Genomic DNA, 14,137 nt, shown 5'->3' with positions numbered 1-14,137 from the left:
TAGTATGTAAACTTTTGGAACCCCCAAACATTGAAAAAACTCTAATTGCAAATAAAAAAGAGACAGCAATTTGACAAAAATAACATAATTGAATATAGGCCATCAGCTACTTTGATTTGTAAATACTGACATCAGTGTTAGTTTTTAAATACATAATGGACCTTCACCCATCTAAAATGTAGTACAGTAATAAATGCGCTAAACACCACACACTGCAAGTGGGGCTATCTTGCTGCTATATTAAAATATAAATATAAATATAAAAATTATCTTGTACTTTTCTTTGCGTTGGAAAAATTGGCCAATCGATTGGTGAGACGCTATTGTTTCTTTCTGTTTTTTTTATCTGAAGACCTATACACATTACTTCTGTTGATTGTGTTCCTGATCTATGTGCAGGCTAGCTTACTCATGAGAGCAGATATGAGAGGGTCAAATGTTTGTTTGTTTCTTTTTTTTTTTTTTTACATGTAGCCCAAGTAGTTCAATTTCTTCTCATTTGACCAGAGCATCTATCTCTTCATGTTTGCAGTGTCGCATTTATGGCTTGTGGCAAACTGGACTTCATATGTTTGTTTTTTTTTTAACAATAGCTTTCCTTTTGCTACTCCTTCATAAAGGCCAAATATGTCCCGACAACAGATTCTCCCACCAGAGCCTGGGATATCTGCGCCTCATCCGGAGAGCAACTTCACTGGTTTATTGATGATTTCTCACTTCAGGTGCACCATCATGCCATCATAGTCTCACTGAGGACGAGGGGCTCAGCATGTCTTGGTCTAAATATGACTTTTTTTTCCTGATGCTCTCTAATAGACCTGTGGTTTGTTCTCAGGAGAACTGCATTTAAACAGAGATGAAATGACACCAAAGTGGACTCTACCAATAGGGTGACTTATGAAGGGAATTTGTTGCACTGGATTTTATTTAGAGGAAACAGTTTAAAGAGCGGCGTATATCAACGTGCATTAACCTTTTGTTTTTCCATTTGTAAAAGCCTCCAGGACATCCTTTTCCTTCCGCTTCACCAACACAATCACATTAAATCTGAGTAAAAACTTTTGCAACTCATTGAAACTGTATATAAATTAGAGAAAAAGGACATAAAGCTACAGTATGTGTTGCTTCATAGTTGTCTCTACACCTTTTAATTTACACAAAGGTGTTCTCTCTGTGCTGATCTGTGTAGATATGGTGTATAATCGCTTCCCTTAAACTACCTACAGGGTATTCTTGTAGGTAGGGCCATTGGGTTTAAAAGGTCACAGTCCATGGTCAAAGGTTACAAAACGTTTTTCTAGAGGACAAGTGAGCCAAAACATGGTGGAGAAAAAAAAAAACAGACTGACTCTTGTCTCAGTCTGAAGGGCAAAGGAGGAGGAGGAGGAGGAGGAGGAGGGGGGAGAGGGGTTATCCTCAGCGCTGTGAGTGGGTGCAATACAATAAGATCTTTGAGTAAAAAACAGATTACTGCTGGTAGAGGAAACAACAGTATCACAGTGTACCTCTGAGGTTGCCCTGTGAGTTCGCTGGACGACCCGTCCGGTCTGAGCCGCGTCAAAACTCCACCGCTCCAGGAACTCGAATAAATATTAGGCCCATACTCCTAAATATGTTAACGTTACCAGACCTCAGCAGCTGCAGCTTTTAAATTGTTTAGTTTCAGAAAAGCCCTTGATGATTTGAGAAGTGAGATTTAAAGGCCAGCTGCAGTTAAAAAAGGGGATGGCAAGTGCTGCCTGAAATGAATACTAAAAGCAGCTGGGTTTTATCTTCACTCACCCTGTGACATGTGCTGGGGAGAGAAAACAGGCGACCGGGGAAAACCTTAAACCTTAATGAAACATCGCTAATCTAATGATTTGCTGCTTAAACGTTTTAAAGAAATGTTCAAGCGACAGTTTCTTGTCCGTTGCAGTTCTTCGTCGTGGCTTTTTGCTTCGGTTTCTGTCGATCTTACGGCTAAGCTGTGACAGTTTTGCGAACAGCAGCAGACACAATGACATAAAGATAACGCAGAGCCTTAACCAAGTTTCAATGCCGCTCCAGATGAGAATGTCGGATGAGTTCACCTTTGGAAGAGCATTCAGAGAGCGTCAGCAACATTCAAGCGCACAATGGATTTGGAAAGTAACGTAGTAAGGTGTGGATTTCCTGTGTAGGTATATCATCTTCATGCCTGAGCTCTTCAGACACCTCTAGCTGGATATATTTAGAGTCCCCAGTGGGTGTATCCATGCTGCAAGGCAGACCACAATTATTCACAACACTGAAAGAGAGCCAGTGCTGCTCTGGGATCAGTCGAGAGGAGCGAGCATGTGTCAGCTGGTATGGAGCAGGATCAACACCACAAGGGTCAAAGGTCAAGTCGTTGTGGACCACTCGGAGAAATCCATCTATTGGGCCTGGAGTTTTAGGTTAAAAAAATCCTTCATAACCAACTTTAAGTCACAACAGAAACATTAAATTGAAATAAATAGCAACTTTAACGTGTACCAAATACAGACTACAAGTCTAGCAATGTTTAGAATGGACAAATTTAAACAAAACAAGTTTGTCACAGAACCGATTAGGCAGTGATATCAGATATATGATGTGATGTTTTTGATATTAAAAAAAATCCTGAAAAACATTAAAACAGCTTTGAATTTTTATTTGTGTTTAGTCAGATTTGCTTATGATGAGGATTATCAGAGACGTAAACATGATGCTTTGTGTGCGTCCGGCTTTTGACACTCTCAAATGTTCTTAAAATTACACCAGAACAAATGGATGAACTTTATGTGTATATTTTTACAAACCTCTCTTTTTTGGAGACTGAATACTTGATGCCGCCCTTTCATGGATAGATCCTTTTTTTTAGTTTAACTAGATTGGACTAGACTGGACTGCAATATAACTAGAATCAAATTTAAATGAATGCAATTTAATTTGATTATGTGTATATGTTTGGATTCTATTATGTTGACTTGTTATTTTTCAAATGATACAGTGAACATGTTTGTCTTGCCAGATGGCATATGCATTTGCAATATGTAAATAAAATGATATCAGAATCTCAGAATCTTCTTTTCAGGACTTGTGCAGGTCTGTACAGGTCAGGAAAAGGGCAACTATCATTCTCCAGATCGGCTCGGCAGAGCCTTATTCACAGAAAAAAAAAAAAAAATATGCCACAGAGACAATTTCTCCTGTCAGAATACCCAGACCAATGCCATGCGTATTTACATCAATCCAACAATATCATCCTCTTTTGTGCAAAATGCATCACAAAACAAATTTCTATTTTGTATATTTGTACTTAAAATATCTTAATTGAGAGCAAGTGGAACCAGAGTCAAATCCCTTGTTTTTATGCACCAACTATTGGCTCGAAAACTTGATTACGTTATTGAAAGGTTATTACACTATTGTATTTATTGCATTTAAAATGGCCAAAAAGACGTTATTGGAAGATATTACATTTTTGACCTGTATAAGTCATATATATTAATATATTCTTTACAATTTCAGAGAGTCTGATTGGTTTCCAGGTCTGTAGTTGACACATTTTATATAATTTCTAGATAGGCTGTGCAACAAGCCAGAGAATTCGTAACACACAAAAGCAACAAAACATCACCATCTAGTGGTAATGATCATGCTAATACAATCCATTGAAGAGTTTCCTTCAAAGCAAAGCTTATCTATCTGAGATCAAATTGTAGAGGTCAGAAGTCCAGGAGGAAAACCAAGACAACCCTTTACTCAGTGTAAACGGGTATGGCCCAGGGGTCTTCAACCTTTGGCTCTATAACCACATGTGGCTATGTGGGCTCTCAATTGTGGCTCTCACAAAACCAAATATATATTTTTTTAATTATAAAGGCAATAAGATCAAAACAAAATTACATTTAAATAGTTCATTGCTTAATATTGTTTTTTGGCATAACGATTTTAAAAGTCATCACAAAAAACAATTGCTAACTCTAGGTGCAACTCTAGTTCTGAACTGTAACAAATGTAATTAAATGGACAAGATTACATTTGACAACGTCTGAATTATTGTAAATGAAAGCCACATTTTCTTACTTTTGTAAAGTAGCATCATCTCAGGAGGACAGTAGTCGTACTCAAAGTATTCAAAGTAAACTTCATATTTAAGTCTACTTGACTTAAATATGTTTACAACCTCCTAATTTTTAAGACTTAGATACGATATTATTGGAATATATGAAGATTAAGGCCAAAAAGACCTTTTGATAAGTGATATTGCCCTAATTTATTTTGCTTGTGAGGCTGCTCACTGTTTTTTTTTTTTTTTACGGATCGTACATATATCTGAAATATATATTATTTTATTTTATTATTTTCTATGCATCATATAAATTATAATGTGTAGTTTGATTACTATTTCTCCCTTGACATGTGACGTTACTCTGCACCTTTCCAGGCATGATGATTTACTTTTTGCGCTGCATAAAAACATACAAAAAAAAAAAAAAAACATTGGGGAGGCAGGCTCACAGTTCATGCACCAATCACTATCGCCGCCATTGTCACGTGGTTTAAAGTGACCAATGGAGAGCCAGGGACCAGTTCTTGCCGCACCCAAGCGGCATGAAGGTTGATGGGCGGGGGGAGGACGGACGAGACGAGAGCCGAGATAAACCCACTCCGAAAGCTCCAGGGGAGGGGAGAAAAACAAGGAGAAACCTCGGCCAGTCTTTGCTCGGCTTTGTTGTAATATTACCACCGCGTTAAACAGAGGGTAAGCTCCCATATATGCGGCACGTTTTGCTTGTCATGTGCCACACGGCCCGTGTTTTGTCTGTGTGCTGTTTTCCAACCGTGAGCTCTGTTTGGCTAGTGTGCTGCGGGAAAGTGAGTGTGCGTGGGGAGGGGGGGGGGTGTCAAAACAGGGGCATTTCTGCACGTTTTCCGACAGTAAAAGTAGTATATTTTCGTGTTTTTTCTTTAGATTTAAATGGTTCTCCCTCTCTCAGTCGTTTTAGTGTGGGGAATAAAAGCAACCAGGGAGGACCCTTTAGACTCGGAGGTGATTCGCTTCAAGCGTCGCTAGCTGCTGCTACCAGAGCAGGCCTGCAGTGTAGTCGCGTTATTTGGGCATTTCGTCTCCTCAGTGCCCTTGGTTTGTTATTTCGGACTCTTCTTTTAGTAGAGATTTCCATTTGGGGAGTTCTCCCCCCTCCCCCTGCCAAAACACGGGTGTGTAAATTTCGTTTTGTCCCAGATGTGTGTGTGATGGAGCTGTTTCCCGTCTACGTTTAAAGTGATCTACACGATAACACTACATGATCACTGCTTCTTAAAAAAAACCAAAAAAACAACGTAAACAGGTTTATTATTCCGAGAAAAAAACAGTATAAATCAGAGTAAAATGATAGAATTAGCCACCCTGCATTTATTTAATAAACGCATGCAGGCAACTTATAATAAACTTCAAATTAAATGGCTGTAGATGTGCAACGTAATGGGTGCACAACATGTTTTAGTGTCTATAAAACAATAGCTCCACATTGCACTCTTAGTTTTGCTATTCCTTTTTATTTTTATTGGAATATTAAGGCTCTTCCCCTAATGGCAAGTAAAAAAATACATGTTTAGGGGTGTTATGATCCAATGCAATAAGTTTGAAATTTTCACATATTTTTTGTATTCTCACAGTGATGCTTAAGTGTTAGTACAAATCCATAACGCTGGTTTTGTTAGGTTAAGTCCTTCGGTGGTTTTGTACCCAAGCGTTTATTTCCTTTCTCTGTCGGTTTTCTACTCGTCATTAACCCAGTTTATACCAACATGCTTGAACATTTTCAACAGGTTTTAGAGATGATCATAAAACTGATTACATTTCACGTTTAACTCTATAATCCTCATAACCTCAGGTTTGTTATGTTGCCTGGTTTCATTGAGGCAATGGAGCTGCACAACTTTGTTCAATCAGCGTCATCGTTGCGGTTTCAAAACATGATGACTGTTTGGATCTAATTTTGTTGGGCCTGTACATTGTAATTTAAGAGCCATGTCTTCATGCTTTTCTTTCTTTTTTCCCCCCCATTGTTAGTCAATTTGGGTGGACTTTCACTGCCCTGGATGCCTGGACTGGAGATATAATTTAATGATTTGAGATTAAGATTGAGAGGAATCGTGTGACGATAGCCAATCACAATGGTCTTGCAGTTGCATGGTTTCCCAATGTTGTGTAGCACTGTTGAGAAGTATATTCTCCTTCCTGCTGGTAGGGATGTAGCAAGGCCAAACTGCGAAGGCAACATAAATACTCCCTTGATCCGGTCATTCTGCCAGAACAACCAAACCTCCCAAAGGATGGGGCTCGGCTCTGTGTTACCCACCCTCAACACGCACACTGTTAGTACGCGTACGCGCTGGCTACAGACGCAGACTCTGTGTTTGTTTAACTCCTACTCCTCACACGCCCACACCCTCAACTGCAGTGCAGCGGAAAATGTGTTCCTCATTTTTCAGCTCTGTTTTTCACTATATTACTCTCCCTTTCCTTCCTGCCCAGATGCTTTCTTAACTGTGTGTCCGCTTGATGCTTTCCGTACTGTAAGGAGGCTTTCACACCACAGCGACCAGTCGCTGAAGCTTAATTCAATAAACTGGCTGTTTTATATTTTTGGTTAAAAGCTGCAGAAGAAGCCCCAACGGGGAATCATGGTGGACTTAGAGAGACTGTACCAGGGGGTGATGTGTTATTTCAACAATCAGTGTGGTCCAACGTGGCATAAGGCAGCTAGATGATGCGCGATCTGTGGAGCAACGGGGCATATTTGATCGCAGGAGACAATTGGGAACAGATGATGCTGCTCCCATGTAGTTTGTTGCTGCACTGTATTGTGAATATCTCATTCTATCTTTAAGTTGAGCAGCTGAATTAGATGCGTGTCTTGACTCATGTCCCGAAAAACTGTGCAAAAAGGCATTTCATAATTTAGAAAATGGAATATATATAAATAAAAAGCAACAACAGCGAAGAGATCCACTGTGCACCGGATGACTTGCATTTAGTCAGATAAACGGATGCACATGGATGCTGCAAAAGTCTTCGAGTAAATGCATAAATAATGTAGTAACTAATCTGGTTGTTTAAAAGCTGTAATTTCCATCATCCACTTCCCTCGTCTCACCAAACATGTCTTGTTAATTTGTATGTTTTCTGTCATTGGACAACTACCATGCATGAATATGGAAGTGGTTTGTTTAGCATTAATATTGCATCCAATCAAAGCCTAGAACTGAGTGAATGGAAATGTTTTCTGTAACTTGATATAGAACCATCCTGTCATTTTTTTTTTTTTTTTTTTAAATTAAGCAACGTTGACTTCTAACATTTTTTTTTATCTTATGACAACCAGGAATCTGTATCTTTTGGGGTTTTAAAGGGATTCTGGTCATTTTGTCATACTTTGCACTTTTGGTGAGTTCTCTTCATAGATGAGGTTGTTTTCTGAGGTTGTTTTCTCTGGCTTGCAGCTTTCCCCCTTTTTTTTTTAATTTATTTATTTATTTTTTATTTTTTTCTTCCAAATGTAGCAATGGTTATTATGTCCAAATCCTTGGATTTCACTTTCATCTGATCACGAGTCGCTTAAAATGAAGGTCTTGCATTGCTTTTGCAGTAATGGCTTCTTCCTCGCTGAGTGGCCTTTCAGCCCATGTTGTTATAGGACTCATTTAGCTTCAGATGATCACATTTACCAGCTCTGGTCAACATGGGGGCAAAGTCTTTGCCTTTTATTCTGGGGTTGATTTGCATGTTTTGCACCAAACTTGTTCATATCTGGGACACCAAATTGCTTTGTCTCATTATTTTGGCAATTAGCAAATAGAAACTTCAGGCAGTCTTTACTTTTGGAGGACTTTTCATTCACCAGGAAGGTAACATCCTGTTGTACTCACAGAGAACCGGTGTTTCTGTACATTTTTCTAATAAAATGCTAATTGTCAGACCTGTGAGCAATGATTATAGTAAAAGGCACATGCTGTTTCTTTACTCTTAAACTATAGTTCAAGTTATCTTGTTGTTGTCTCGCTGTGTAAACAGACTCATCTGTGTACACTAATTACAGCTTAGCGCATATAATGAGGCCCGGCATGGTATAGCGATAAATTTCCCCCCGTTTGTGGTTGTGCTGGTGATGCTGTACGGAGAATCACATGAAGGTCTGCTGTTCTTCAGCTCCAGCAATGAAAGGCATCCAGCTCAGAGACGGATAAAGGCATCTTGTTAGTGTCTATTTAAAACTGCTTATAACACCAACTTACACTTGTATTAAAACTTCACTTGCAGTCACTTGATGGATCTTAGTCGTAGCTTCATTTCTCAAAGTTGCCTTTATTTTGGAAACAAATCTCAATATTTGATTTTTATGGGCAGAGAAGGTGAGCCGATGGAAAAAGCGTGGACAGAATCATGTGCTTTGACTATAAAACTTGAAACACCAACAAGTAATGTCACACAATACTTCACGTTGACATCCAGTCTTTGAGTGACGTTCACTGATGTTCACAGTGAGCGTAAGCCTATTTGCCGCTGCTGCACCCTGTCTGTTTGAGGCGCTCAGCCGGGTGGCAGGGACTTGAACTCGGCTCAGCAAGCTGCCACAACGTCAGTCTTTACTAGTCAACCATTCAGAGCAACACCTTCTAGTTTATGAAGTAGGTGACGACCGTTCCTGTACGTTTTTGCCCACAACTGGTTAACTGGAACCACAAGAAAAGCCAGGTCACGAGCCAAATTATCAGCGAGTCATATCACAGCTTCCCTATCAAACGATCATCAGGAGAGGCGATGGAGGAACGGAGAGCTCTCCTGCAAAAAAAAAACCTCCTGTGGGGACAAAATATCAGTCGCTGCCACTTCAGCCTCCTAAACATATTCTGTGATCAGTGAGATAATTAAAATGTATTCACAGCACTACACTTTTTTTTTTTTTTTTTTTGTGCAAAAGGAATTAAAAAACTTGCTGGCAGAGTTTCAAAATTATTTTTACATACTTGACGATTAAATTTTGAAACCAAGTATATTTTTTCCTATTGTAAAGCTGAAATGTATACTTCGATATGAATTGACAACCTTTAGGTGTTTACCATGTGATTGCTTGTAAAATGTGGAATTTAGAAAAAGACCAGGAGTGAAGAAAAATTAATGCGTTAGGCACCCAAATTAAACTTTGAAGCCGAATTATCAACATGTCCGTCATAAATAGAAGCAGGCCGGCATTAGATTTCCTGCTCTAGATGGACAAGTTTGTAAGCAGGAGCGAGACGTAAACCTATATAAGTCTTTATGCTGCATGTTCAGTAGGATGTTAAGAAAAAGAAAGCTAGCCTGAAAGTCGTCAAGGAACTTAAACACCAGTGCCATCAAATAAAGAGGATTCTGCAGCATGTGAAACAGCATTCAAGAGTCACTTAATTAGGACACCATCGGATCCCAATGTACAACATGTACTACTGATGCAAAGGCCTGTTTTACTGAACTGCAAAGCTATATGTTTTTACCAGCTTGTATATGGCATTGATTTATTTATTTTTTCTTTAATCATCTTCAACACTTAAACTACATTGATTGAATTTGGGGCCAAAAATTTTGGACCTACGGTGCAGATTCTTATCTGATCCCTTAGAAACATTGTGTACATGGACAAGGAAAATGGTTCACTCTCCCATGGTGAGCAAGTAAATGCCTTTTACAGGATTAAAAAACACAAAATGCTTTGCAGTAAAAACAACCACAAAATAAAAAATAAAAAGATAAAACGGCATACCCTCAGCATCTTGGCATAAAACTAGTTAAAAGCCCATCGGAACACAGGGTCTCCCCCCAGAGAATGGGGTGATCCCGTTTGTTGCAATGGGCTGTTTGCTTTTGAAATGTTAAATCACCAGCAAAAGAAATAAAAAGAAAATGCCAAAAAAAGGAAAGGGTGGAAATAAAGAAAACGGGGTGATTCTGGCAGTAGGTGTTGTGGTGGGGATGGCAGAACAGGGAAACCTGGGGGAGCGATGCGTCATGCAGCTCGAAGGAGGGGCGTTTGTGTGCGTCAAGCTAAAAACAGCTAGCGTGTTAGCTTAGTTACACAGGGAGGTTTTTTCTTAGGCGGGAACTTTAATGTCGCTCTCAAACATCGAGGCATTTCCAAAATACAAATGATGCTTAGCCTGGGGGGGGGGGTTGAGTAAAGTACATGCCAGAAAACATGGCTGTGAAAACAAATGTGATTTGGTTCTTGCAACCCCGATGTGGGAGTTCTCCCAGCCTGTTCTTGACATGTCAACTGGGCAAAAACCTTTTTGTTGTTTGAAAGCTACAATATAGAAATTCGGCGGTAAGAAACTTATGAAGTCTTCTCCACCTGAGTTTTTTTTTGTTTTTTGGAAGTATGAAATAATCTTGCCACCTCGAATAAAAGAACACATTTCTCTCTTCTTGCCAATCATGTATTGTAACAATCAGATTTGAATTGCCTCATTGAAGTATTAAAAGGATAAAATCACTGTTTCCTCTGTGTTTTGGTATTTTCCTACAAGACCTTTCGTCCTACTGAGGGCAGACTTTAAACATGGGGGTCTGTATACCTGAATGCAGCAACCAGTTTTAAAATGTTCCGTTCTCCTCAAAAGTAAGCTGTCTGACAACTCAACGAGGACCGCTTTTCCTGTCAGAACATAAATACCGTCACTCCAGAATCTCTGCTTCTTCTGCCTTTGGTCAAATTCAGGAATCTTTCTCCATTATACACTGAGCAGACATGAGTTGTTGCTGTGTAATAAGTTTTGATGGTTTGTGGACTTCATTCACAAACGTTTACATGATTTTAATATAAAATGACTAACAGTCTTGTTGGGGGGTGTCCTCCTCCTCCGGAAGCTGGTTTGCTCGCGGTGTGATGTTAACCTGCTGCTTTTTCTTACATAATAATCTTTTTAAAAAGGATGTCTTGCGTTTCCATGGTAATGCTTTTGGTTTCCATAGTGACTGCGCTCTCAACAGGAGCAAAAGCCCGTCGAGTACAATGGGCTTACATTTCTGAGGAGAGAAGGGGATTTTGTTGAATCGACGGCGTTCTGCATAGTTGGAGAGCACTTCCTGTATCTAGAGCCCCTTCGTGGCTAAACTGTCAGCAAGAAATAATCTGATCTTTTTGTTTTAGCCATGTTTATGTCGCCTGGAGACGTTCGTGTTGTCTCTCTTACATTACTGCCAGATGTAATCAGTTGGAACCGGTGAGTGCAGCGGGAATAAAATGTAAACAAATTGATTAGCCGATGGTTGCGGAAGTGACCCAATTGAACGATTCCATGAGCTTGTTTGATTTATAAACTGATCCCTCAAAGCTGTTTACAAGACACCTAACAGTTAGATATCCTGGTACATTTTGCATGACACACAAATATATAATTAAAAATATTCTGTAAAGCTGCTCTAGTAACCTTCTGCATTAAGATGCAACTGGTGGATGTAAGCAAACCAATACTAAAGCTACGTTCTACACCTGATGAATGTTCACTGAGGATGCAGTAAGAAAACTGAAGAAGAAGAAAATGTTGTGTTGCATTGCCTTTGCAATTTTCAACAATAGAAGCACAGTTGCATATTTATCTGATATTGTGCAACCATACTAGAAATCTTTTTAAACATCTGCATTCCTTTTCTTTGTGGTGACGCAAAAAAAAAGGTGACTTGTAGTGCATAGCAACAAGTGGGGGAGGGGCATTATGCAGGCATGGATATGCCATAATATGGAGGTGAGCTGTTTTTTTTCCTCTGGGTTTCCCTCACATCTCATTAAAAGTATTTTGAACTGTAGGATCAGTATGACTGGTAGATTTGAGCTTTTTCTTTAAGCTAGCAAAACGGTAGCTTTGGCTAAACGTTTCTTCCAGCTCTACACAGTCCCTGCTGTTCTTTCTACCAGTGTGGCGATTGGTAAGCTTTCAAATTCTCCCTGTGTTCTAGTTTCTTAGTTTGAGTGCTGTTGGGACATTGCTGCTCTGCAGAAAGGCATAATATCGTTGTTTAACAACTCGTTTACATAGTTTGCATGGGAACGTGATCAACTAACAGATTGTTTGCAATGCAGTTGCAAGTAAAGCGTTCATGGTCAATGTTTATTATAATATTGATGTGGGAGCGCTAGTTCTAGGGGGCATTAGGCTTGAGTGGATCATTGTCATTAGTTATTAATGCTAAAGGAAGTAATTGTTTTATTTCCTAAAAATAGAGACTTTTTTATTATCTATGGAATGTAAGCAAATGTTTCTGAAGTCTAAACTAGTCTCCACGCAAAGCATTCAGTAGAAAATCTTCGGCCTGTTTGGACTGTGTTGCATCCTTGGCCAGAGGTTTTTCGTTGCACACAGATGTTTCACCTTGCTGCAGCCATAGCGACACGAGCATGAACAACCAACAGCAAGCTCAGCTTGTGGCTTAACTCCAGTCTACAACAAAGTGAATTAGATCTGACGGGGAGTCTGGAAGCATTAGGACCTCCCCTGTAGAAATCAGTCCGACGGGGGTCAGTCTGTGCAGAACTGCCGACGCTGCAGGGTTGTTAAGTAGCTTTGGCTGTTCGATTCAACTCAGTCTGTCAAAAATTGTTAAAGCTTTTAAAATAATATAAAAGAAATGAACTATCTCTGCTATGTCAGCCTGCTTTTCTATTCTCTGAAAAGCAAAATATGCTGTAAAGCCTAACCAGAACATTGAGCCTCGCTTTATAGATTTTTAGACATTAGCACAAAGCAAACACGGCGGCTGTAGAGTCAGAGCGACAGCATGGAAACACAAATGTTCAGATGGAAGCGGGAGACGTGAGAACAGTGGAAACGTTGTTGTGGGAGACGAACGTTGATGAAACCGGACAGAAACGCTGACAGAGGATCCGTCGGCCCCCACGGTGACGCCGCATGCTTCCAGTTGGGGCAGCAGTTGCCCCGGGAGCTGCGGCTGAGCATTTATATCGATGCGGACTAATGGGCTACCTCGGTCTCTGCCAGCGTCCCGTTGTGAATCCTTGCTTGCACTTTTCACTCTTGTAAAGTCTGCCCGTGTCCAGTCGGAGTCGAAGCCTGAGTGGGCCGTGCTGTGACGGACGGCTGGAGACCGCTGATCTGCTCAAACTCACAGCAGTTGTCAGGAAATGGACCCGGATGTCCACATTTAATTGGTCCTTTATCTGCAAATCTCTTGCTTTTTTTTGCTGGGGGCGATTTGCAGCAGTGGACAAAGGGAGCACACAAAAATGTGAATGAAATAATTCCTTTTGCATACAGTGGCTTATTAGTAAAGCCAACAGCATGACATAAAAACATCAGACTGATAATGAACAGGGCTGTAACAATACCAACAATTAACCGCTGTTGCGTTTGATTTTTTGTGGTGATTCTTTGCCAATTATTGACAGGCTAGCTGTGTTTTTAGTTTTCAGGACAGTGTGGAAATCAATCAAAACCAATATGAACTAGAGAAAGCAACCACCCGACCGCGGCAGGAAGTAGGAGAGTGAGTGGGTTGTGTGATTGGCTCTCTGGCTTTCTCCAGCATCCGAGATGGGGCTGGCGTCCTGTCCAGGGTGTAACCCGCCCCTCGGCCCAACGACCGCTGGAGATGGACGAGCTGAACGTATGGGTGGGGGGTGAAAATCCCTTACCCTTACAAAATCTTAAAACCAAGCAATTTTTTGTGTTTGCAGTATTTAAGGTTGTGATTTGGTATATAGTGCAGCTTTAATTCTGACACTATATTTTTGTATGGTTCCTACAGTCTGGACAAGTGTGGCGCTTATATTTTGTAGGTCTGGATAAATATGGATACGGCAAACGGTGTACAGGAAAACATTAGTGTTCCCAATGTCTGCAGGGTTCCCGCGGATCCTTAAAGTCTTAAAAGGCATTGAATTCTGTAATATAAAACTAAGGCCTTAATTAGCATTAAAATGTCTTAAATCAGTCTTTCTTAGGTCTTAAAATTGTTACCAGGTCATAAATAGGATTTTATTTTTGTAATCCTTACCAAACAGTAAAATGATTGACACAATTACATTTTTTTAATTTACCGAACGGCTCAATGTAACCATCATTGGTTCAGTCCCGATAGCGGAACCAATAA

The 14,137-nt window shown here is 40.0% G+C and overlaps 1 protein-coding gene across 16 annotated transcripts in view; it reads left to right on the top strand.

Annotated features, from left to right (window-relative positions):
- Positions 1 to 4,592: 4,592 nt before the first annotated feature.
- Positions 4,593 to 14,137, top strand: part of add1 (adducin 1 (alpha)) — a 33,654-nt gene continuing 24,109 nt past the window's right edge. For all 16 annotated transcript variants that reach the window (XR_004931542.1, XM_012868968.3, XM_036140236.1 and 13 more), the window contains exon 1: positions 4,593 to 4,750. The gene's annotated coding sequence lies outside the window, so the exon portion shown is untranslated. The remainder of the gene's footprint in view (positions 4,751 to 14,137) is intronic.

Source organism: Fundulus heteroclitus, chromosome 8 (genome assembly GCF_011125445.2).
Source record: "Fundulus heteroclitus isolate FHET01 chromosome 8, MU-UCD_Fhet_4.1, whole genome shotgun sequence".
In the NCBI taxonomy this organism is placed as follows: Eukaryota; Metazoa; Chordata; class Actinopteri; order Cyprinodontiformes; family Fundulidae; genus Fundulus; species Fundulus heteroclitus.
This window is presented reverse-complemented; position numbering and strand designations above follow the sequence as displayed.